The following is a 27,791-nucleotide window of genomic DNA, read 5'->3' as shown; positions in this document are numbered from 1 at the left end:
TAGCCTGCCAGTTTCCTCCCTCCATGGGATTTTCCAAGCAAGAATACTGGAATGGGCTGCCATTTCCTTCTCCAGGGGATCTTCCCAACCCAGGGATCAAACCCAGATCTCCCACATTGTAGGTAGATGCTTTTACCGTCTGAGCCACCAGGGAAGTTTACTTCCTTAGATAGGTTTATTCTTAGGTATTTTATTCTTCTTCTTGTAATGATAAATAATATTGTTTCCTTAATTTATCTTTCCAATTTTGTTGTTGTTGTTAGGATATAGGAATGAGATTTCTGTGTATTAATTTTGTAACCTGCAGCTTTTACCAAATTTATTGTTGAGCTCTAGTAGTTTTCTGGTGGTGTCTTTAGGGTTTTCTATGTATAGTATCATGTCATCTGTAAACAGTGACAGTTTTACTTCTTATTTTCGGATTTGGATTATTTTTATTTCTTTTTCTTCTCTGATAACCATGGCCAGGACTTCCAAGACTATGCTGAATAATAATGATGAGAGTGGACATCTGTGTCTTGTTCCTGACCTTAGAGAACATGTCCTCAGTTTTCACCATTGAGAAACATATTTTCTATGAGTTTTTTGTATTATAGCCTTTATTATACTGAGGTAGGTGCCCTCTATGGAAATTTTTTTTTAAAGCATAAATGGATGTTGAATTTTGTTGAAAGCTTTTCATTATTCTACTGAGATGATCATATGGATTTTATTATTCAGTTTACTAATATGGCGTATCACATTGATTGATTTGCAGTTATTGAATATTTCTTGCATCTTTGGGATAAATACTACTTGATCATGGTGCATCATCCTTTTAATGCTTTGTTGGATTCTGTTTGCTAATATTTTTTTGAGAATTTTTGTGTATATATTCATCAGTGATATGGCCCTGCAATTTTCTTTTTTTATGATAGCTTTGCTTGGTTTTGGTATCAGAGTGATGGTGGCCTTGTAGAATGAGCTTGGATGTGTTTTTCCTCTGAAGATTTTTGGAAAAGTTTGAGAAGAATAAATGTTAGCTCTTCTCTAAATGTTTAATAGAACTCACCTGTAAAACCATCTGGTCCTGGACTTCTGTTTGTTGAGAATTTTTAAATCACAGTTTCATATTCATTATTTCATTATTGGTCTGTTTATATTGTCTCTTTCTTCTGGGACAGTCTTGGAAGATTATATCTTTCTAAGAATTTGCCCATTTCTTCCAAGTTATCTATTTTTTAGCATATAATTTTTGTATTAATTGTATTCTCTTATGATCCTGTGTGTTACTGTGGTGTTTGTTGTAACTTCTCCTTTTTAATTTCTAATTTTATTGATTTGAGCCCTCTCTCTTTTGCTTCATGAATCTGGCTAGAGGTTTATCAATTTTATTTATGTTTTTAAAGAACCAGGTTTAGTTTAATTGATCTGTGTTATTGTGGCTTTTTTCTAATTTATTTATTTTTGCCCTGATTATTATGATTTCTTTCCTTCTACTAACTCTGGTCTTTGTTCTTCTTTCTCCGATTGCTTTAGGTATGAAGTCAGTTGTTTATTTGAGCTGTTAATTTGACATTAGATTTTACTGCTGTAAATTTCCCTCTTAGAACTACTTTCCTGCATCCTAAAGGTTTGGGTCATTGAGTTTTTGCTGTCCTTTGTTTCAGGTACTTTTTAATTTCCTCTGATTTATTCAGTGATCTTTTGGTTATTTAGTAACATAGTGTTTAACCTCCATGTGTTTGGGTTTTTTGTAGTTTTTTTTTTTTTTCTTGTTGATTTCTAATCTCATAGTGTTGCATTAAAAAAATGCTTGAAATATGTCAATTAAAAAATTACTTCGGCTTACTTTATGACTTAGTTGTGATCAATTCTGGAGCATATTCCATATCCATTTGAGTAGAAATGTCTATTCTACTGCTTTAAATGACATGTTCTATAAATATCAATTAAGTCCATCTGATATAATGTGTCTTTTAAGGCCTGCCTTTCCTTATTCAATCTGTCTGGATGATCTGTCTATTGATAAAAGTGGACTTTTAAAGCCCCCTGCTATTATTTTGTTACTGTCTATTTCTCCTTTTATGGTTGTTAGTATTTTCCTTATTTATTGAGGTACTCCTCTGTTGGGTGTATAAATATTCATAATTGTTATATATTATTCATGGATTGGTCCCTTGATTATTATGTAATATCCTTCCTTATCTCTTGCAACAGTCTTTAATCTAAAGTCTATCTTGTCTGATATGAGTATTGCTACTCCAGCTTTCTTTTGATTTGCATTTTTATGGAACATTATTTCCCATCCCCTCACTTTCAGTCTATATGTGTTCCAATGTCTGAAATGGGTCTCTTGTAGATAGCATATATACAAGTCTCACTTTTGTATCCATTCGGTCTGTGTATGTCTTTTGGATGGGACATTTCCTCTGATTACATTTAAGGGAATTATCAATATATATGTTCCTCTTGTCATTTTGTTCATTGTTCTGAGTTTATTTTGATAGGTCTTTTTCCTTCCTTTCCTCTTTTGCTCTTTCTCTTGTGTTAATTTTTCTATTTCAGTCTCTGGCTCTATCCTCATTCCTTTTCTTTATCCTGTTCTGCAGTAGAGATATACACAATTATGTCTTTCAGTTCACTTATCCATTCTTCTATTATTCTGCTACTGATTCTTTCTAGTGCATTTTGCATATTTCTTCTTCATCTCTGTTTGTTCTTTAGTCCTTCTAAGTTTTGTTAAACTTTTCTTTTATCTTCCCAATCTATGCCTCCATTCCTTTTCTGAGATCTTGGATCATCTTTACTATCACTACTCTGAACTATTATCACTATTATCATATCATATCATAACATATCATCATAGTGATATTATCATATGGTTAATATCAAATGTTATCACTACTCTGTCTGGGGGATACAGTGCTTATCTCCTCTTCAACTAGTTGTTCTTATATGTTTTTAACTTGCTCCTTCATCTGCAATATATTTCCCTGTCATCTCATTATATAAAATTTACTATGTTTTTGTTTCCTTTCTGCAAGCTACTGGATTGTAATTTCTAGTGCTTCTCATGTCTGTCCCCTAGTGGGTGAGATTGGTATAGAAGTTTGTGTCAGTTACCCCTTGATAAAGGATGGAGAACAACACCTACCTTTGAAATAGTGTGGGGCCTCCCCTTTGCTTTATGATTGTCACTGCCCTGTCAGGTATTGATCTGCTCCCCATTTGTTGATTTAGAAGCCTGTAGATCTGTTTTTAGGTTGTTATTCCAATCTGTGATACAAGGAAGTTGGAATTGGAGCACTACCATTGGGAGAGAAGCCACTGAGCATTTCTCCTCGGGACCGGTTTACCTGCGAATGTGATCTTTTGTGTTCCCTTTCACCTGTTGTATGATCTCACAAAGTATAATGGTATTGGCACTGTTCTTGTTCCCTCTGTAACTGTGCATATGTCGGCAATTGGCCCTCGTTACTCTCAGGCCACTCACTGGCACAGGTCCACTGAGATCAGGTCCCAGGTTCCACTGAGATCATGTTCAGGGTTCCACTAAGGTCAGGTCCCAGGACTGCAGTAGTTATGCACCTGAACCTACCATGGGAGCTATACAGGCAGCTCAGATTCTGTTCTGGCCCACCTCCTGGATGTACATGCACAAAAGACTGCAGATGCTAATGTGAGACCCTTCTGAGCTGTGAGTACAGTTGCTGTCCTTTCAGATGTTTCACAGGTGCTGAATTTAGGAAGCCATCAGCAGAGGTGCAATTCTGCAGTTTGTGCAGACCCAAGGAGAGATTTCATCTCTTCTTACTCACTCAAACAGCATCTGAGGCTCACTCACCTTTAGGTTCAGCCCCTCCTCTGAGCAGATTTCTTCCAGGACAGCAGAGTGGATCCCATCACTTACTTCCAAATTTCCTAATGAGGGGAGTTATCCAAATTCTGCTCAGATAGAAGGATGAATTCTGCCCCTCACTGATGGGCTTCTTAGTCACAGAAGCTATCAGAGCCCTCCTGGGACAGTGGGGCTCGTCCCAGCACCAACTGTTGGATTCCGTAGTAGTGGACGCTGTTTGTTCCCTCCCAGGATATCGTGGGTATGTCCTGGGGTCTGCTGGTAGAATTCCTAGCAGGAAGTTGTCTCTGCCCTTCCAAGTCAGCAAGGGTGGGTTTTGGCATATGCCTGCAGATATAGAAGAGGCAACCTTTGCCGGTTTCTGGAGCCCAAAATGGCAGCAGTGACTCTTTTCTGCTCCTGGAGCTCATGTAGGCCAGTTGTCCTCATCTTTTTTGTATCAGGGACTGGCTTCATAGAAAAAAAAAAAAAAAAATCCCCACAGACCAGAGTGAAGGGGCCTGTTTTTGGAATGATTCAACCACATGACACTTATTGTACAATCTGTGCTGCGTTGTGCTAAATGCTTCAGTTGTGTCCAACTCTTTGCAACCCTATGGACTGTAGCCCACCAGGTTCCTTATTCCATGGGATTCTCCATGCAAGAATACAGCCAGAATCCTGGAGTGAGTTGTCATGACCTCCTCTAGAAGATCCTCCCAACCCAGTGACTGAACCCCAGTGTCTTCAGTCAGTCAGTTCAGTTGTTCAGTCGTGTTTGACTCTTTGTGATACCGTGGACTACATCAAGCCAGGCTTCCCTGTCATCAACAATTCCTGGAGCTTGTTCAAACTCATGTCCATCAACTCAGTGATGCCATCCAACCATCTCATTCTCTGTTATTCCTTTCTCCTCGTGCCTTCAGTCTTTTCAGTTGTTTGCATCAGGTGGCCAAAGTATTCGAGTTTCAGCTTTAGCATCAGTCCTTCCAGTGAATATTCAGGACTGATTTCCTTTAGGATTGACTGGTTTCTCTTATGTCTCCTGAATTGGCAGATGAGTTCTTTAACACTAGTGTCACCTGAGAAGTCCCATTTTGCACTTCATTTCATTATTACTACAATGTGATATATATAATGAAATCATTATACAACCCCCCATAATGCATAATCAGTGAGAGCCCTGAGCTTGTCTTTCCTGCAACTAGATGTTCCCATTTGTGGATGATGAGAGACGGAGACATGCAAAGTGTGTTGCTTAGGTCCAGTCTACTCCATAATCTCATTTTGGTTGCTGTGACTGTAGAAAATCCTGTGTCACAAAGATAGGATATTGGAAATGGAAGCAAGCTTTTCAGTACTTTTGTGGCAATCTCAGGATATTTCACCCTGATTTTAATTCATAATGTATGAAGAGTTTGAAGTTGTCTCAGTCATACTTTTAAGGCCACCATCATTTGTGATCTCCAGCAGTTGATCCTTTTCTAACACAGACAAATTTGATTTCCCTGGCTTGTTCACAAATAGGTCACAGATCCATTCTTTCCCACTTTGAGGTCTTTTGTGATTAGGAAGTGGTGCACAAACTCTTGAAAGCTGAGACTATGCACAAGCTGGGAGAAAGAATGCACTAACTCATTCTCTTTTAAAATCTCTTTTATTACTTGAAACGTATTAAAAATCTCAATGATCACTCATCATCCCCATAATTCTAGTTTAACTTTGAATGAAGCCGCTTTATCTGCTGACTCGAAAACAGTTGGCATTTTCTCCTGAAATGACAGATTGAATTTGTTGAGTAGGTTGAAAACATCACACAAGGAAGCAAGTTTTGTGACCCATTCTGTTGTTATTGAAATGTGCTGACAGTGATGACTTAAAAAAAAAGAAAAGAAAAGAAATCTCTGGAACAACCCTTATAACTCAAAAACTCTAGCCAGCAATTTACCTTTAGAAGCCATCTCACTTCTGTGTGTAAGAGAAGATGTGTGTGCTCTGCATCCATCTCTTCACAGAGCTGGGTGAACAGATGTGTGTTAAGGGGATGTACTTTAATGTGGTTGATCATTTAAATCCCATCCTGCAAAATGTTAAATTTGAGTGACATTTTTCAGCTAATCAGCACTTCTCTATGGATGACACAGTGTGCAGTCTCATATTCAGAAGAGATCTCTTTGACCCGAGTAGTGAAACCAGAAGGTCATCCAGTCACAGCAGCTACTCTGTTCCTGTATATAATGACACAAAAATACCAACTCAGCTTTCCTTATATGTAATCATTCAAAGACTTGAATAGTTCTGCCACTGTATTCTTGGTTGGCAACAAAAGTATACACAATGTATCCTCATGCACATCTTCCTGAAAAATATATCACACAAAAACAAGCATTGTTGACTTTTTGTCAACATCAGGGGATTTGTCAATCTGGATTGCATACAATGATGACTCATAAATCGTCTCTAACAGTTGTGCTTCAATATCCTCTGCTATTTAATAAATTCATCTATTTATGGTGCTAGCTGGAAGAGGAACAAGTGCCACTTTTTCTGCAGCTTCTCTTAAAATTTCAAGGCAAATGTCCTTAGCAGGAAGTAGGATCAACTCTTCAATAGTAAAGGGCTTCCCTCATAGCTCAGTTGGTAAAGAATCTGCTTGCAATGCAGGAGACCCTGGTTCGATTCCTGGGTTGGGAAGATCTCCTGGAGAAAGGATACATTACCCACTTCAGTATTCCTGGGCTTCCCTTATAGCTCAGCTGGTAAATAATCTGCCTGCAATGCAGGAGACCTGGGTTCAATCCCTGGATTGGGAAGATCCTCTGAAGAAGGGAAAACCTCCCCACTCCAGTATTCTGGTCTGGAGAATTTCATGGACTCTATAGTCCATGGGGTCGCAAAGAATTGGACACCACTTTCACTTTCTTAACTTTAGCAATGCAATTAGCCATTGAAAATACTGCTCTCATTACAGACATACTTCATGAAGTGGTGGCCTTCAACAATTGCTTCTGTTCTTCATGTTAACATTATTTTCTTCTGAAAAACTCCAAAGCTTGTCTTTTAATGGAGAATGCTTGATATCCAAATGGTAAAGCAGTTTTCAAGATTTCATGTATTAGTTGGATAGCCAGTCTTCAAACATTAAACAAAGTTGACTGGCAACTATGAATCACCTGTTGCAATGAACCCATAATTTTAAGTAGGACTCCTGTTATTTTCTTTTACATCCATCTTTCTTTTTGTTGGCAGTCTGAGAGTCTTCTGTTTCACCATTGATGTATTTCCTCCCTTTCCAAGGAGCTCTCGAGTAACATTTTTTTTGTTTTTAATTCATTTTGGCTAGGGTTGCCTTGTGAGTTTACCAAAACTGTGATGGAGGCAAGTACACAGTGCAAGAAACAGGCACAGATGGAAGTGGCAAATACAAATGGGCAGGCCATGTGCAGACTAAAATAAGTGTTGGATTCTCACTTAAAACCTTCCACCAGATGCAGCTTAATTTTCACTTGCCACTCACTGATAGGGCTTTGGTAAATCTGCAAGTGGTTGATTTATTATGGTCTCTGTGAAGTCAAATCTCTCTGCTAATGATAATCTGTATTTGCAACTGTTTCTGAGCACTGCCATCACCACCTCAGCTCTACCTCAGATCATCAGGCATTCGATTCTCACAAGGAGCATGCAACCTAGTTCCCTCACATGGACAGTTCACAGTAGGGTTCACACACCTGTAAGAATCTAATGCTACCTGTGATCTGAGAGATGAGTTCAGGTGCTAATACAAGTGACGGGGTATGGCTGTAAATAGAAATGAAGCTTTGCTTGCTCACCTACCAGGCATCTGCTGCTGTGTGGCCTGGTTCCCAACAGGCCCCCACGGGTACCAGTCCAGGGCCTGGCAGTTGGGGAAGCCCTGCTGTAGGTAGTGTCCTGTTGCCTGGGAGCAATCACAGACATCAGAGTTCTTATGGGGTCCCACCCCTCTTTCAAGCACCTCCTGATATCGGTGACTTGCTTCTTTGTAAGCCCAGGCTTCCTGGGCCTTCTTCCTAGTTACACTCTCAGTTGAAACTATCCAACTCCTTCAGACTATTTCTGTATCTAACACTGGTCCTCTCCTGGGGACTTAGCTTCTGAGTCTGAGATTTAGCATATAACCTTAATCCTCACCAACAGAGGAGTGTCTCAGGGTGAGGAGCACAGGGGGGCAATGCCAGGCCTTTGTGCAGCCTACTGTCTCTTTAACCTTCCACAAACCAGCTGCTGCTCTACCCTCTTGGAATACAGAACTCTACCTTCATCCAGTCTAATTTCTCCCAAGGTGTGTGAACCTGCCTTCCCCAGGGCACAAGCTCTGTCTTCATTCCTTCCTTTTTTTTTTTTTTTTTTCTTTTGCCATACCCAGTTATGTGAATGTTTTATTGTCTTTTGGGGTGTCTGATAGTGCTCAGTAGCCGTTCTGTGTGAATTGTTCCACTTGTAAATGTGTTTTCAATGTTTCTGTTGAGGAAGATAAACTCTGCTTCCTACTCCTCCACCATCTTGATACCCAACCTGTAAAATGGTGATTTAATTTATATTTTTCAGCAAAGAATATGCTTGTTTACGTCTGACATGAAAGCCATTTTCTTCTATTCCTGCCAAAATTTGCTCAGATAAATCAGGATATTGCTACTGTACATCTGCTGCTGCTGCTGTTAAGTCGCTTCAGTTGTGTCCGACTCTGTGCGACCCCATAGACAGCAGCCCACCAGGCTCCCCCATCTCTGGGATTCTCCAGGCAAGAACACTGGAGTGGGTTGCCATTTCCCTCTCCAATGCATGAAAGTGAAAAGTGAAAGTGAAGTTGCTCAGTAGTGCCCGACTCTTAGCGATCCCATAGACTGCAGCCTACCAGGCTCCCCTGCCCATGGGATTCTCCAGGCAAGAGTACTGGAGTGGGGTGCCATTGCCTTCTCCGACTGTACATCTAGTACTGTGTATATTGGACTAATTTTTTTTTTTAGACATATTAAACAATCCTCATAAGATAAACTGAACTGAATTTTTTGGAAGGTTTTTGGTAAGCATTTTGTGCTTTTTTTTTTTAGCTGTTTTGAATGGCTGCCCTGTGCCATCAATAAAAACAGTGTTCAGGCAGGTCTTTGCTGATTTCATTACTGTTGCTGATCTCTGGGGCTCGAAGTACCAGTTGCTTTTCTCTGTATTTACAAATCGACTACTAATAAACTAGATTTCTGCACCTGTGGGACTCTGACAGCCCCAGCACAGATGTTACCCCATCCCACCAGACTAGAAAAGCTGAATCAGAGACAACAGCAGCCCCCAGTGGTGGAGCCAGCCTCCCAGCTGGCATTGCTGGGTATCCTCTGTCTGTCTTCTCCCCTTCCTTCCTCCCATGTCTTGAAACCCAATTTTCCTGCACTTTATGAATTCCTACCCATTAATTCAGGCTCTCTAGAAAGGGTCTGATGAAAGCAATTATAGCAAGCTTTTAAATGCTTGATAATTTAATATGTTTCTCTCCTGGGGTATTTACACTTCAGTAAGCTAAAAGTCTTCATCCAGGAGAATAAACATCAGAGCAGGGGATTTCTGGTATTAACAAGCCAGAAAAGAAAAGCTTTTGTTTGTATTTGAGGTTTTCTTAAGGCCCTTGAAATCTTACCAGATCTGTTTCAGCCACATCATAGGAAGATCCTTTAAACTGATAATATTACCTTTCATGCAGGATTTTCAAATGCCTAATCTAGGAGATGCACAGGTAATTATAGGGAAAAGGAAACTTAATTAGACAAAATATTTAAAAGGCACAGAGCTCGCAGGATTGTCACAGGACTCAGATGAAGTATGTAGCTTAAGTCCCAGGGCATTTGGACTTAAAAGCTCATAAGTTTTCCCATTTCCAACTGAGTTTTATAGACTATTGCCCTGTATATACTACTGCATTATTATATAACATCTATTCTAAGATTGTGTTCCAGGAATAAAGCAGTCCATATCTTCATGAAACACCTGCTCATGTCCCATTATAAATATTGTTTTGCATATTTATCCTCTGGCTGACACTACAAACCCCTTTAGGGAAGAGATATGTCTTGTTCAGTCATCTGTCTACAGATCATACCACAGTTTCTAGTGAATCTACCTCTAAGTACCTAGTTGTAGAATAAATTTTAGGGAAATTTTTATGTTGGGTCTAAGCCAAAACCATCAGACAGCATGATGTAATTAGTTGATATTAAGAGTTTTGGAGAGAATTAACAATAAAATGATGTTTTCTCAAAAGACAAAATCAATATTTGTTCTTATAGTTATGACTTTGTTTTCTTTTCTTGCATCCAGGTGTAAGAACAGGAGCTTGAAAATGTGAGCAAACAAGTGGTCTTAGACTGTTAAAGCTGCTATAGCAAAATGACACAGCCAGGGTAGCTTATAAACAACAGAAATTTATTTCTCACAGCTCTGGATTCTTGAATTATGAGATGAAGGTGCTAGTGTGGTCAGGCGAGGGCCTTCTTCTGAGTCACAGACTTCCTGTATTCCCATAGGGCAGAAAAGTCTAGGGAATTCTGTAGGGTCTTTTTTATAAGATTACTAATCCCATATATGAGTTTCCTACCCTCTCAAAGCCCCCACTTCCTAATACGATCACATTGGGCATACAAATTTCAACATATGAATCGGGGGTAAAAAACCCCCGAAGGCATTCAATCTGCCTTCCCCCAACTCATGTTCTTGCTGCATGCAAAATACACTCAATCCATTGCAATAGCCCCAAAATTCTTTTGTTCTGTCATCAATTTAAAAGCCTAAATCCAAAGTCTCATTTAAATATTTGTATAAAAAATGCCAGTAAGACAATTCACCCTGAGGAAATTGCTCTTCAGCTGTGAATCTGTGAAATCAAACATGTGATCCATTCCCAAAATATATGTGAGATAGGCATAGGACAGTTATTCCCATTCCAAAAGAGGTGGTGGGGGGGGGGGGTGCAAACAAAGAAAAACAGTAACTAGCAAGCAAGTAACAAGCAAGTTCTAAACCTTAAGATCTACAGGGACATATCCCCATGTGGTTTTCCAGGCACAGCCAAATGGGCAGCTTGACAGAGCTGGAGCTGTCTGCCTGCAGGTCACCCTCACAGGCAGGTGCTCCAGCCATCTCGGATTGCACACTCACAGTTCCAGCAACCCATCCTGCAAAATCTGGGTGGGGGTAGCCAGAACCCTGTGCCTTGCTGGTCATGGTCTTGACCCTACAGGCTGTAAGCAGCACTCCCCCAGGCTTTGGTGTGGGAGACAGTGTCTCCAGAACTGCTGAAACCCAGTGACCACCACCCTTTTGAAACTGAGGAGGCTGCTCTGATGATCTCTGAATCCTCTTTGGGGTCCTCCTTCTCTGTCTTGAAGAACAGAGCTTGTTCACAGTCAGTAACTGTGACCCCATCATGTAAAATCTAAGAAGTCTGACACTTGTTTTCCTTTCTTCCCATCTCCTTCTCCTTGGGTTCACATTGACTTCTTTTCTGCTGAGGTTGATGATGAATGTCAGACTTAAGTCAGACTATTGTTTATCAAAGGATCCCCTGGTCACACTGTTAGTGTTTTCTTCCAAATGTACTTTCTTATTTTTTGCAATAAAAGGCTGAGAATTTTCCAAATTTTAAAATTATGCTTCCTTTTTGTTTAACAATTCCATCTTTAAATCATTTTTGTCTTCTCTCACTTTATTGTAATCACTGAAGAGAAGACAAGCCACATCCTCAGCATTTTGCTTAGAAATAGTGTCACCTATGTTAATTAGCTCGACTGGTAATCATTAAACCATGTATACATAATCAAATTATCATGTTGTACACCTTAAATATATGCAAGTCTATTAAATAAATAAGTACAATATAAAGAAAAAAGAGTTTCAGCCAAATATTCAATTTTGTTTCTCACCAACATTAAGACACAAACACAATTCAACCAAATTCTTTGCCAGTTTATAGGAAGGGTGGCATTTCCTCCACCATCCTGTTCCTCATTTCCATCAGACTTCATTCATAATGGTCTTTACGATTCTTCCTTCTGCTGAAGTCTTATTTCCAACCATTTGGTGTTCTCTGAGAAGACTGAGGTTCCTTCTATAGACATCGTTTTCTCTTGAGTCAAGAATGGTTTTTGATGGTCTCTCCACAGCAGTGTAGGCTTCTCCTAGGATACTGCTGAAAACTCACCCAGCATTTACCCATTACCAAGGTCAAAGACACCTGCACATTTTTACATACTTTTTTTTTTTTTTTTGTAGCAGCACACTGTCTTCTTAGCACCAATTTTCTTAGTCCATTTGCACCACAGCAATAAAATAACAGAGACTGACTAGCTTATAAACACCAGAAATGTATTTCTCATGCTTTCGATGGCTGAAGGACCAACATCAGTGTGCCAGCATGATCGTGTAACAGCCTCTTCCCGGTCACAAGTTACTCGTTGTATCCTTATATGGCTGAAGGGACCAGGAGGCATACAGAGTATCTTATAAAGGGACCTATTCCATTCATAAGGGCCCCACCTTTATGACCTAAGTGAAGTGAAATTGCCCAGTCATGTCCAACTCTTTTCGATCCCATGGACTGTTGCCTACCAGCTCCTCCACCCATGGTATTTATGACCTAAGAACCTCCAAAATGTTCTACCTCCTAATACCATCATATAGGGCACTAAAAGTTCAGCATATGCATTTTGTGGGGACACAATAATTCAGACTGTTACAAGTAAGTGTGTGTTGATTTTTTTTTCCATCATGGGTAATTTTTCTTTAATCTTCTTTTTTTAATTCTTTTTTTATTTATTTTATTTAAAATTATTAAAACATACATCCACTTAATAAGTCAACATACTTATCATGAATTTACTATGTGCAAACATCGAGAAAAGTACAGAGCAGGATGAGGACAAGCATCAATTTAAACATGATGGTGGATCAGACAAGTGTTGCATGGAGTCGTGGGGAGAGAAGCAATGTCAAAAAACAATAAAGATTGTGAGAATGGCAGGATTTGTCAACATTTGCTTTTAAATGGCTGCATGATAATGATACCAGCTAACATGTACTGAACATTAAGGGACAAATATGTAAAGTTTAAAAATAAAATTAAATTAAAAAAAATATATCTTATATGTATTAACATTAGAGTCCCATAATGACTATAGAAAATATGTTATTTTCTATTATTATTATTATTTATATTATTACCCTTTTCATTTAACAGATAAAGAAGCCAATATACTGAAAGGTTAAAAAACTTGTTAATAATTATTCAGAGTAAAGGAGTTCGAATGAAAAGCCATGCTAGATATCACTGTGCTAGTTCAATAGAGGCAAGGGGGATCCAGAACGGACTTTACTTTGTATTTATTTTAAGGCATGCTGCTAAGTCCCTACAGACGTGTCCGCTCTGTGTGACACTATAGACGGGAGCCCACCAGGCTCTGCTCTCCCTGGGATTCTACAGGCAAGAACACTGGATTGGGTTGCCATTGCCTTCTCCTATATTAGGGCATCAGTTCAGGTCAGTCACTCAGTCGTGTCCGACTCTTTTCGACCCCATGAATTGCAGCACGCCAGGCCTCCCTGTCCATCACCAACTCCAGGAATTCACTGGGACTCATGTCCATCGAGTCAGTGATGCCATCCAGCCATCTCATCCTCTGCCATCCTCTTCTCCTCCTGCACCCAATCCCTCCCAGCATCAGAGTCTTTTCCAATGAGTCAACTCTTCACATGAGGTGGCCAAAGTACTGGAGTTTCAGCTTTAGCATCATTCCTTCCAAAGAAATCCCAGGGCTGATCTCCTTCAGAATGGAGTACTTGGATCTCCTTGCAGTCCAAGGGACTCTAAAGAGTCTTCTCCAACACCACAGTTCAAAAGCATCAATTCGTCAGCGCTCAGCCTTCTTCACAGTCCAACTCTCACATCCATACATGACCAGTGGAAAAACCATAGCCTTGACTAGACAGACATTTGTTGGCAAAGTAATGTCTCTGCTTTTAAATATGCTATTTAGGTTGGTCATAACTTTCCTTCCAAGGAGAAAGCGTCCTTTAATTTCATGGCTGCAGTCACCATATGTAGTGATTTTGGAGTGCAAAAATATAAACTCTGACACTGTTTATACTGTTTCCCCATCTATTTCCCATGAAGTGATGGGACCGGATGCCATGATCTTTGTTTTCTGAATGTGGAGCTTTAATCCAACTTTTTCACTCTCCACTTTCACTTTTATCAAGAGGCTTTTGAGTTCCTCTTCACTTTCTGCCATAAGGGTGGTGTCATCTTCATATCTGAGGTTATTGATATTTCTCCTGGCAATCTTGATTCCAGCTTGTGTTTCTTCCAGTCCAGCATTTCTCATGATGTACTCTGCATATAAGTTAAATAAGCCGGGTAACAATATACAGCCTTGACGTACTCCTTTTCCTATTTGGAACCAGTTTGTTGTTCCATGTCCAGTTCTAACTGTTGCTTCCTGACCTGCATACAAATTTCTCAAGAGGCAAGTCAGGTGGTCTGGTATTCCCATCTCTTTCAGCATTTTCCACAGTTTATTGTGATCCACACAGTCAAAGGCTTTGGTATAGTCAATAAAACAGAAATATATGTTTTTCTGGAACTCTCTTGCTTTTTCCATGATCCAGTGGATGTTGGCAATTTGATCTCTGGTTCCTCTGCCTTTTCTAAAACCAGCTTGAACATCAGCAAGTTCATGGCTCACATATTGCTGACCCTGGCTTGGAGAATTTTAAGCATTACTCTACTAGCGTGTGAGATGAATGAAATTGTGCGGTAGTTTGAGCATTCTTTGGCATTGCCTTTCTGTGGGATTGGAATGAAAACTGACCTTTTCCAGTCCTGTGCCCACTGCTGAGTTTTCCATATTTGCTGACGTATTGAGTGAAGCACTTTCACAGCATCATCTTTCAGGATTTGAAATAGCTCAACTGGAATTCCATCATCTCCACTAGCTTTGTTCGTAGTGATGCTTTCTAAGGCCCACTTGACTTCCCGTTCTAGGATGTCTGGCTCTAGGTCAGTGATCACACCATCGTGATTATCTGGGTCGTGAAGATGTTTTTGGTACAGTTCTTCTGTGTATTCTTGCTACCTCTTCTTAATATCTTCTGCTTCTCTTAGGTCCATACCATTTCTGTCCTTTGTTGAGCCCATCTTTGCATGAAATGTTCCCTTGGTATCTCTAATTTTCATGAAGAGATCTCTAGTCTTTCCCATTCTGTTGTTTTCCTCTATTTCTTTGCATTGATCACTGAGGAAGGCTTTTTTATCTCTTCTTGCTATTCTTTGGAACTCTGCATTTAGATGCTTATATCATTCCTTTTCTCCTTTGCTTTTCGCTTCTGCTCTTTTCACAGCTATTTGTAAGGCCTCCCTAGACAGCCATTTTGCTTTTTTGCATTTCTTTTCCATGGGGATGGTCCTGATCCCTGTCTCCTGCACAATGTCATTAACCTCATTCCATAGTTAATCAGGCAGTCTATCTATCAGATCTAGGCCCTTAAATCTATTTCTCACTTCAATCATTTGATTTAGGTCTTACCTGAATGGTCTAGTGGTTTTCCCTACTTTCTTCAATTTAAGTCTGAATTTGGTAATAAGAAGTTCATGACCTGAGCCACAGTCAGCTCCTGGTCTTATTTTTGTTGACTGTATGGAGCTTCTCCATCTTTGGCTGCAAAGAATATAATCAATCTGATTTTGGTGTTGACCATCTGGTGATGTCCATGTGTAGAGTCTTCTCTTGTGTTGTTGGAAGAGGGTGTTTGCTATGACCAGTGCGTTCTCTTGGCAAAACTCTATTAGTCTTTGCCCTGCTTCATTCTGTATTTCAAGGCCAAATTTGCCTGTTACTCCAGGTGTTTCTTGACTTCCAGCTTTTGCATTCCAGTCCCCTTAATGAAAAGGATATCTTTTTTATGTGTTAGTTCTAAAAGGTCTTGTAGGTCTTCATAGAACTTCAGCTTCTTCAGTGACCAGCACACTAAGCGCGACCAAGAGGAGTTACCCCACATCTGTGGTCAGGGGCAGTGGCCCAGAGTGCTGGACTGTGAAGGCACAGGAATGGCTGAGAGGAGCTACCCTGCGTCCAAGGTCACGGGCGGCGACGAGAGGAGCTACCCTGCGTCCGAGGCCAGGGGCAGCGGCCGGGAGAAGCTACCCCATGCCCCCATGCCCGAGGCCAGGGGCAACGGCTGGGAGGTCCAACCCCATGTCCACGGAGCCGTGGCTGCATGGGTGCAGGAGGGCCTAGAGGAGCTATCCCACGTTGAAGGTCAGGAAGGGCGGCGGTGAGGAGATACCCCTCGTCCAAGATAAGGAGCAGCAGCCTGCTTTGCTAGAGCAGCCGTGAAGAGATACCCCACGCCCAAGGTAAGAGAAACCCAAGTAAGACAGTAGGTGTTGCAAGAGGGCATCAGAGGGCAGACACACTGAAACCATACTCACAGAAAACTAGTCAATCTAATCACACTAGGACTACAGCCTTGCCTAACTCAATGAAACTAAGCCATGCCTGTGGGGTAACCCAAGACAGGCAGGTCATGGTGGAGAGATCTGACAAAACATGGTCCACTGGAGAAGGGAATGGCACACCACTTCAGTATTCTTGCCTTGAGAACCCCATGAACAGCATGAAAAGGCAAAATGATAGGATACTGAAAGAGGAACTTCTCAGGTCAGTAGGTGCCCAATGGAGAAATAACTCCAGAAAGTATGAAGGGTTGGAGCCAAAGCAAAAAGAATACCCAGCTGTGGATGTGACTGCATATAGAAGCAAGGTCCAATGCTGTAAAGAGCAATATTGCATAGGAACCTGGAATGTTAGGTCCATGAATCAAGGTAAAATGGAAGTGGTCAAACAAGAGATGGCAAGAGTGAATGTCGACATTCTAGGAATCAGCGAACTAAAATGAACTGGAATGGATGAATTTAACTCAGATGACCATTATATCTACTACTGCGGGCAGGAATCCCTCAGAAGAAATGGAGTAGCCATGATGGTCAACAAAAGAGTCCGAAATGCAGTACTTGGATGCAATCTTAAAAACGACAGAATGATCTCTGTTCGTTTTCAAGGCAAACCATTCAATATCACAGTAATTCAAGTCTATTAAGGCATATTTACATGTAAATTGGGATGATCCAGAAGAGAGATGTTTTCCTATTCAGTTCAGTTCAGTCACTCAGTCATGTCTGACTTTTGTGACACTGAATTGCAACACGCCAGGCCTCGGTGTCCATCGCCAACTCCCGGAGTTCAGTCAAACTCACGTCCATCGAGTCGGTGATACCATAAAGCCATCTCATCCTCTGTCATCCCCTTTTCCTCCTGCCCCCAATCCCTCCCAGCATCAGAGTCTTTTCCAATGAGTCAACACTTCACATCAGGTGGCCAAAGTACTGGAGTTTCAGTTTTAGCATCATTCCTTCCAAAGAACATCTAGGACTGATCTCCTTTAGAATGAACTGATTGGATCTCCTTGCAGTCCAAGGGACTCTCAAGAGTCTTCTGCAACACCACAGTTCAAAAGCATCAATTCTTTGGAGCTCAGCTCTCTTCAAAGTCCAACTTTCACATCCATACATGACCACTGGAAAAACCATAGCCTTGACTAGATGGGCCTTTGTTGGCAAAGTAATGTCTCTGCTTTTCAATATGCTATCTAGGTTGGTCATAACTTTCCCTCCAAGGAGTAAGCGTCTTTTAATTTCATGGCTGCAGTCACCATCTGCAGTGATTTTGAAGCCCAGAAAAATAAAGTCTGACACTGTTTCCACTGTTTCCCCATCTATTTCCCATGAAGGGATGGGACCAGATGCCATGATCTTCGTTTTCTGAATGTTGAGCTTTAAGCCAACTTTTTCACTCTCCACTTTCACTTTTATCAAGAGGCTTTTGAGTTCCTCTTCACTTTCTGCCATAAGGGTGGTGTCATCTTCATATCTGAGGTTATTGATATTTCTCCCAGCAATATCTTGATTCCAGCTTGTGCTTCTTCCAGCCCAGTGTTTCTTATGATGTACTCTGCCTGTATATTAAATAAGCAGGGTGACAATATACACCCTTGACGTGCTCCTTTTCCTATTTGGAAACAGTCTGTTGTTCCATGTCTAGTTCTAAATGTTGCTTCCTAACCTGCATATGGGTTTCTCAAGAGGCAGGTCAGGTGGTCTGGTATTCCCATTTTTTTCAGAATTTCCCACAGTTTATCGTGATCCACAATAAACTGTCAAAGTCAAAGGCTTTCACATAGTCAGCAAAGCAGAAATAGATGTTTTTCTGGAACTCTCTTGCATTTTCCATGATCCAGCAGATGTTGGCAATTTGATATCTGGTTCCTCTGTCTTTTCTAAAACCAGCTTGAACATCAGCAAGTTCATGGTTCATGTTTTGCTGAAGCCTGGCTTGGAGAATTTTGAGCATTACTTTACTAGCGTGTGAAATGAATGCAGTTTTGAAGTAGTTTGAGCATTCTTTGGCATTGCCTTTCTTGGGATTGGAATGAAAACTGACCTTTTCCAGTCCTGTAGCCACTGCTGAGTTTTCCAAATTTGCTGGCTTATTGAATACAGCACTTACACAGCATCATCTTTCAGGATTTGAAATAGCTCAACTGGAATTCCATCATCTCCACTAGCTTTGTTCGTAGTGATGCTTTCTTATTTTTTTTAATTTAATTTAATTTTATTTTATAACTTTACCATATTGTACTTGTTTTGCCATATATCAACATGAATCTGCCACAGGTATACATGTGTTCCTCATCTTGAACCCTTCTCCCTCCTCCCTCCCTGTACCATCCCTCTGGGACGTCCCAGTGCTGCAGCCCCAAGCAACCAGTATCATGCATAAAACCTGGACTGGCGACTCGTTTCATATATGATATTATACATGTTTCAATGCCATTCTCCCAAATCTTCCCACCCTCTCCCTCTCCCACAGAGTCCAAAAGACTATTCTATACAACAGTGTCCCTTTTGCTGTCTTGTATACAGTGTTATTGTTACCATATTTCTAAATTCCATATATATGCGTTAGTAACTGTATTAGTGTTTTTCTTTCTGGCTTACTTCACTCTGTATAATAGGCTCCAGTTTCATCCACCTCATTAGAACTGATTCAAATGTATTCTTTTTAATGACTGAGTAATACTCCATTGTGTACATGTACCACAGCTTTCTTAACCATTCATCTGCTTATGGACATCTAGGTTGCTTCCATGTCCTGGCTATTATACACAGTGCTGCAATGAACATTGAGGTACACGTGTCTCTTTCAATTCTGGTTTCCTCAGTGTGTATGCACAGCTGTGGGATTGCTGGATTGTATGACAGTTCTATTTCCAGTTTTTTGAGGAATCTCCACACTGTTCTCCATAGTGGCTGTACTAGTTTGCATTCCCACCAACAGTGTAAGAGGGTTCCCTTTTCTCCACACCCTCTCCAGCATTTATTGCTTGTAGACTTTTGGATTGCAGCCATTCTGACTGGCGTGAAATGGTACCTTATAGTGGTTTTGATTTGCATTTCTCTGATGAGTGATGTTGAGCATCTTTTCATGTGTTTGTTAGCCATCTGTATGTCTTCTTTGGAGAAATGTCTGTTTAGTTCTTTGGCCCACTTTTTGATTGGGTCATTTATTTTTCTGGAATTGAGCTGAGGAGTTGCTTGTATATTTTGGAAATTAGTTGTTTCTCAGTTGCTTCATTTGCTATCATTTTCTTCCATTCTGAAGCCTGTCTTTTCACCTTGCTTATAGTTTCGTTTGTTGTGCAGAAGCTTTTAAGTTTAATTAGGTCCCATTTGTTTACTTTTGCTTTTATTACCAATATTCTGGGAGGTGGGTCATAGAGGATCCTGCTGTGATGTATGTTGGTGAGTGTTTTGCCTATGTTCTCCTCTAGGAGTTTTATAGTTTCTGGTCTTATGTTTAGATCTTTAATCCATTTTGAGTTTATTTTTGTGTATGGTGTTAGAAAGTGTTCTAGTTTCATTCTTTTACAAGTGGTTGACCAGTTTTCCCAGCACCACTTGTTAAAGAGATTATCTTTAATCCATTGTATATTCTTCCCTCCTTTGTCAAAGATAAGGTGTCCATATGTGCGTGGATTTATCTCTGGGCTTTCTATTTTGTTCCATTGATCTGTATTTCTGTCTTTGTGCGTAATGATGCTTTCTAAAGCCCACTTGATTCACATTCCAGGATGTCTGGCTCTAGGTGAGTGATCACAGCATCGTGATTATCTTGGTCATGAAGCTCTTTTTTGTACAGTTCTTCTGTGTATTGTTGCCACCTCTTCTTAATATCTTCTGCTTCTCTTAGGTCCATACCATTTCTGTCCTTTATCGTGCCCATCTTTGCATGAAATATTCCCTTGGTATCTCTAATTTTCTTGAAGAGATCTCTAGTCTTTCCCAATCTGTTGTTTTCTTCTATTTCTTTGCATTGATTGCTGAAGTCCCTTAAATCTATTTCTCACTTCCACTGTATAATCATAAGAGATTTTATTTAAGTCATACCTGAATCATCTAGTGGTTTTCCCTACTTTATTCAATTTAACTCTGAATTTGACAATAAGGAGTTCATGATCTGAGCCACAGTCAGCTCCTGGTCTTGTTTTGCTGACTGTATAGAGTTCTCTATCTGTAACTGCAAAGAATATAATCAATCTGATTTTGGTGTTGACCATCTGGTGATGTCCATGTGTAGAGTCTTCTCTTGTGTTGTTGGAAGAGGGTATTTGCTATGACCAGTGCATTCTCTTGGCAAAACTCAGTTAGCCTTTTCCCTGCCAGAATGTGGTCCACTGGAGAACGCAGTGGCAAACCATTTCACTATTCTTGCCTTGAGAACCCCATTAATAGTATGAAAATGCAAAATTATAGGATACTTAAAGAGGTACTCCCCAGGTTGGTAGGTGCCCAATATGCTACTAGAGATCAGTGGAGAAATAACTCCAGAGAGAATGAAGGGAAGGAGCCAAAGCAAAAACAATACCCAGTTGTGGATGAGACTGGTAATAGAAGCAAGGTCCAATGCTGTAAAGAGCAATATTGCATAGGAACCTGGAATGTCAGGTCCGTGAATCAAGGCAAATTGGAAGTAGTCGAACAGGAGATGGCAAGAGTGAACGTCAACATTCTAGGAATCAGTGAAGTAAAATGGACTGGAATGGGTGAATTTAACTCAGATGACCATTATATCTACTATTGTGGGCAGGAATTCCTTAGGAGAAATGGAGTAGCCATCATGGTCAACAAAAGAGTCCACAGTGCAGTACTTGGATGCAATCTCAAAAACGACAGAATGATCTCTGTTCGTTTCCAAGGCAAACCATTCAGTATCACGGTAATCCAAGCCTATGCCCCAACCAGTAACGCTGAAGAAGCTGAAGTTGAACGGTTCTATGAAGACCTCCAAGACCTTTTAGAACTAACACCCAAAAAAGATGTCCTTTTCATTATAGGGGACTGGAGTGCAAACTTAGGAAGTCAAGAAACACCTGGGGTAACAGGCAAATTTGGCCTTGGAATACAGAATGAAACAAGGTAAACTAGTAGAGTTTTGCCAAGAGAATGCACTGGTCATAGAAAATACCCTGTTCTAGTATTTTAGATTGTCCCATACTTCTCTTACCGCGATGTGCTATGATTTGTAGTACTCATGGTTTCCTAGAGATATCATTATAATTTTAAAGACTAGATCATAGAGAAATGTTGAAATTGAGAATTAGTATTAACTATGTATTTATACATCTGGGTCTGAAGAGAAGAAAGCTTGTCATGTCAAGCTAAGTTTATCGCATTAGGTTTTGAATATGTCTGCCCTCACTTGACTGCCTTTCATGACCATCAGCTTAGTTTAATGGTTTCAAAGAGCTAAAGTGTGTCACGAGTTGCTGATTCCCATGGTGATCAGAGTAGGATTAAGATAATTTTAATATCTATAATGTCATTTGATAACAAATGACTAAGGTTAATAATACTGCACTGAACACTGGAAATCTGAAGTAGATTTCAAGTGTTCTCACCATAAAAGCTGTGGTAATAATGTGAGGAAATGAGTGTGTTAGTTAGCATGACTATAATAAACGTTTTACTATGTATATATTTATAAAATCATTTGTACTTTTAAAACATGTAGTTTTCATTAGAAATCAAAATAATGAACTTCAAAAGGAGCACCTGAAATCTATGGTATTATTAACTATAGTCATCATTTTGTACATTAACTCTTGAGTAAATAGTGTATACATATTATATATATAATATTCATTTTGCTATATACCTGAAATTAACACATTGTAAATCAACTGTACTCCTATAACAATATTTAAAGACAGATTTAAGTGTTAGACTGAATACTATGAAACTCCTAGAGGAAAACATAAGCAGAACACACTTTGATATAAATTGCAACAATATATCTTTGAATGTATTAAATTAGGAGTTTGGGATTAACGTATAGAAGCTACTATTTTTAAAATAGATAAACAAGAACCTACTGTATAGCACAGGGACCTATATTCAAAATCTTTTAACAATTTATAATGAAAAAGAATCTGAAAAACTATATATATACACATCCATATATAACATATGGCAACCCACTCCAGTATTCTTGCCTAGAAAATCCCATGGACGGAGATGGCTGGTGGGCTATAGTCCATGGGGTCGCAAAGAGTTGGACATGACTGAGCGACTTTACTTACTTACAAATACATATGTAATTTATTTCATATATTATATGCAAATATATAATTTTATATCTATATAATATATAACATAAGTAAACATAGTTATTTATATTTATTATTTATATAGTTATAGTAAATAATATATATTAGTAAATATTTACTATGTATATAATTCTATATAATTTATATATATAAAGTGATCTATATTCAGTATCTTTTATTTACCTATAATGGAAAAGTAACTGAAAAAGAATACATATAAATATATACATACATATATATTCAATATATATAATTATACATCAGTCAGTCAGTTCAGTCATTCAGCCGTGTCTGACTCTTTGCAACCTCATGGACTGTAGCCTACCATCCATGGAATTTTCCAGGCAAGAGTTCTGTAGTGGGTTGCCATTTCCTTCTCCAGCAGATCTTTCCAACCTGGGGATCGAACCTGGATCTCCCGTATTGTAGGCAGACACTTTACCCTCTGAGTCACCAGGGAAGCCCATAATTATATGTACTTATATAATATATAGACAAAGTGTATATATATATATATGATTTGACATAATTTATACAACTAAAATATAGAATTTAATATAGAATTTAACATATATTTAAATTTATATAAAATAAAATGTATATAATTAATATAACATATATAATCATATATATTGTGTATATCTATAATTATATGTAATATATAAAAATTTATATAAATCAGATGCTTATGTAAATATAAAATTACATATTATATATTGTATATATAAATACATTTTATATAATCACATATATTTGAATATATGTTATGTGTTTCTGCAGTGACTGAATGGTAAAGGATCCACCTGCAACGCAGGAGACATGGGTTAAGTCTCTGGGTGGGGAAGATACTCTGAAGCAGGAGATGACAATCCACTCCAGTATTCTTGCTTGGAAAAATCTCATGGACAGATGAGCCTGCCAGGCTACAGTTCATAGGGTTGCAAACAGTCAGACATGACTGAAGCACCTTAGCAAGCATGCAAATATGTATGTATATAATATTATTTTCAGATTCTTTTTCATTAAATGTTACTAAGAGATACTGAATATAGTTCCTTGTGCTATACAATAGGTAAACAGTAGATTGTATATGGTAGCTTGTATGTTTATTCCAAACTCCTGATTTAAAAGGTTTAAAAAATATTGCTGCAATTTATAGCAAAATGTGTTCTGCCTATGTTTCCCTCAAATACTTTTATAGTATCCAGTCTTACACTTAGAACTTTTAAAAAATTATTTTATTGAAGTATAGTTGATTTAGTTGTGTTAGTTTCATGTGTATAGCAAAGTGAATCAGCTCTACATATACATATATCTACACTTTTCTTAGATTCTATTCCAATACAAGACATTACAGGATATTTAATAGAATTCCTCTGTTATACAGTAGGTTCTTTTTAGCTATTTTATATATAGTAGTGTGTATACATCAATTCCAATCTCCCAATTTACCTTTCCCCACCAACTTATTACCTGGCAATCGTAAGTTGTTGTTGTTGTTGTTGTTTTCCCACATCTGTGACTGTTGTTTTGTAAATAAGTTCATTTGTGCCTTTTTTTGTAGATTCCACATACAAGACATAGCATTTATCTGTCTTTCTTTGTCTGACTTAACTTCACTCAGATCTACATCTAGGTTTTTTTTTTTTTTTTTGACTGTGGTGTTAGAGAATGTTCTAATTTCATTTTTCTACATGTAGCTGCCCAGGTTTACCATGACCAGTTATTGAAGTGACTGCCTTTTCTCGATTGTACATTCTTGCCTCCTTTGTTGATGATTGACTGTAAGGATGTGACTCTGCTTATGTCCTGTTCCATTGTTCTATATTTCTGTTATTGTGTCAGTACCATACTATTTTGATTCCTGTAGCTTGGTAGTATAGGGAAGTCTGAAATCAGGAACTGTGATTCTTCTAACTCTATTCTTCTTTCTCAATATTATTTTGGTTATTTGATGTCTTTTGTGTTCCCATTCACATTTTACATTTTTGTTCTAGCTTGTGAAAAATGCCACTGATTATTTGATAGGGACTCTGACTCTTCACAACCACATGGACTGCAGTACACCAGGCTCCCCTGTCCTTCACGATCTGCCAAAGTTTGCTCAGATTCATGTTCATTGAGTCAGTGATGCTATCTAACCATCCAATCCTCTGCCTCCTTCTTCTCCTTTTGCTTTCAACCTTTCCCATCATCATGGTATTTTGCAATGACTCAGCTCTTCACATCAGGTAGCCAAAATATTAGAGTTTCAGCTTCAGCATTAGTCCCTCCAATGAATATTCAGGATTGGTTTCCTTTAGGATTGACTTATTTGATCTCCTTGCCATACAAGAGACTCTCAAGTCTTTTCCAGCACCAAAATTTAAAGGCATCAATTCTTTGGTGCTCAGCCTTCTTTATGGGTTTTTGTTCAGTTGTTCAATTGTTCAGTCATGTTTGACTCTTTGCAAATCCATGGACTGCAGCACACCAGGCTTCCCTGTCCTTCACTATCTCCCAGAGTTTGCCCAAAATCATGAACAATGGGTCAGTGATGCCATCCAAACATCTCATCCTCTGTCACCCCTTTCTCCTCCTGCCCTCAATCTTTCCTAACATCAGGATCTTTTCCAATGAGTTGGCTCTTTGCATCAGGTGGCCAAAGTATTGGAGCTTCAATTTCAGAATCAGCCCTTCCAATGAATATTCAGGATTGTTTTCCTTTAGGAATGACTGAGTTGATATCCTTGCTGTCTAAAGGACTCTCGAGAATTTCCTCCAGTATCACATTTTGAAATCATACTATGGAAAATGCTTTAGCTGTATTTTAATCAATTTGTAAAGTTCTACAAGGAAATGCAAAGACAATCTACTGCACACTTGGAAAAATATTTTTCATATAGCTATACTTCCTCCAATTTATCAAATATTTTTTTTTGTTTTTATTTTTAATTTTGTATATATCTGACAAGTTTTGCGATAAAAGGACACATGTATATATACTTGGAAATAAGTTTCTTTTTTAATTTCTGGACACTACAAATCCAAACTAGATAAACCCAGCAGTCTTAATAATAAATGAAATTTTGAAAATGCACAGGTAATATATCTATAAGTGAAACTTTTATCATTTCTATTCTTTTGTGATATTTTGGTATCTTTAGTTTCCTTCACAATATGTTTAAATGATTTCTACTCTGGAATACCATAATAGGTTTGATCATATATTTCAGGATTCTTTTGGTTTGAGAATGGCAAAATAGTTTTAATCTTTTTGAACAGAATTTTTTTAAGAGTACATAGGTACATGAGTTATCCAATGACTAGACAGGCAGTTGTGTCTAAAGCTACATTAGAATAGAGCTTGTAAGTGCATAATTAATGTCTTTAACAATCTAGGCTTTATTAACAGCTAAGATACTTAATTGTATATTTTTGCAAATATTTGCATTACTTGGAAACTCCTCAAATCAGAAATGGAGTGACCATTGTGAAATCACAATTTCCTTTAATGTATCTAAAATTGACTTGATCCCCACGTATGTATAAGCTCTGTTCTCCCAATGGTCACTAGGGAATTTAATATTTAAATGCACAGTTTTTGTCACACTCTCTCTATTTATATTCTCTCTGATTCTAAGGTGCAGAGCAATCCAGTGGTAAGGTGAGAACAGTGACTAGGGAACCATAAATTAGTTGGTGTTGCATGATATCATCTGTGTAATTTAGTGCTTCCTTTACTTATAATGACAGTGACAAGATGCATGGTTAACTGTACATTTAAAAACAATTCCTAAAATGGTGCCAAATACCTAGGAAGCACTTATTATTAGCTACTGTTTTCAATATAGTTGTCCTTTCTCCTTTGTTCTTTCTCAAATTAAGACTCAACATAATCCTTTTTTCTTAGATTTTTCCAGGGAACACCTGGAAACCTCAGGTGATGAAAGTTAGGAAAAGGGGTCAAGTATTTCAGAGAACAGCAAAACAAGGGAAAAATAAGGAACATTGAATATTATCCATCTTTGTTTTCAGAAACCCCATGACCATTCCAACCTCAAGTATTAAGATCCCTCTGAGCCTCAGTACCAGTGTTCCCTCCCCAGAGCCTATGCTCATCTTATAATTCTAGGAATCCTTAATCCTTCACACTCTAGAAACTCAATTAATTTTTTCTATCATATTAAGAAGAACAATTGACTTTCATAATGCCATTTTTTTTTTTTTACTTCTGCACTATACCTTAGGCGAATTAAATGGTCTATCATAATATTTATCAAATGAAGGCAAATCTTTCCATAAAAGGAATGGAAAATGTTTTTGTTCTTATTTCACAGATTTGATCACAAAACATGGTTGATATGTGACAGTTCCAGAAGGATTGACTCTGCTGTGTTACTCAGATGAGGACTAGAGAAACTTTTAGCCGCTAGTTAATTAGCTGGTTTTGTGAAACATGACTGTGATTCAAGTTGCATTTCTGTGGCAGAGAGTCAAAGTCAGATCTGTATCAAATTTCAGATTCAGCTGTCTTGCTTCCTATAGACATAATCTTGGCGAAAGAACCTCTGAATTTCAGTGTCCTTATCTTTAAAATAAGAACAGTAATAATGGCTGACATGAGGACAAAATGACATTGTATAGCAGTAATGCACTTAGCACTATGTCTAGACATGGGAAAGGCTCCATTTTGGTAACTATTATGATATGATTGGCCATCTTCACATATGTTTATTTGACCACAATTGCAATCAAGTAGGATAATAGTCATCTAAGAAGAATAGCAATTTCCATAAGAAGTTCAAATGTGCTACCTTTATTTTTCTATCTATCTAGTTTTTCCGGGGCAAAATGAAAAAGAGTACAATAAAGTAAATAAGAAGAAGTGAATGAAAAGATTTTTAAGAGAAGAGTACAAACAAGAAATGTTTAGGTTGTGTTAAACTATAAATTGGGTTCATATCAATTCCAATTTAGCTTTTTCATTTTGCCTAAAATCTTTTATCTAAATATATTTTCATTTTCCTACATTGTAGAAACTTTCCAAAATTATATTTCTACCTCATTCAAATCTTTGTGCATTGTATACTTTCCTTGACAATTAAAATGTATCAATATTTGTATTTTAAAGTATATTTTAATACTTAGGAAATGAAATGTTCAGGAAAAAGAAACTTTTAGTTTTTCA

Source organism: Bos javanicus, chromosome 9 (genome assembly GCF_032452875.1).
Source record: "Bos javanicus breed banteng chromosome 9, ARS-OSU_banteng_1.0, whole genome shotgun sequence".
NCBI lineage: Eukaryota > Metazoa > Chordata > Mammalia > Artiodactyla > Bovidae > Bos > Bos javanicus.
The sequence above is the reverse complement of the archived record's forward strand: the minus strand, read 5'-3'. Positions refer to the sequence as shown.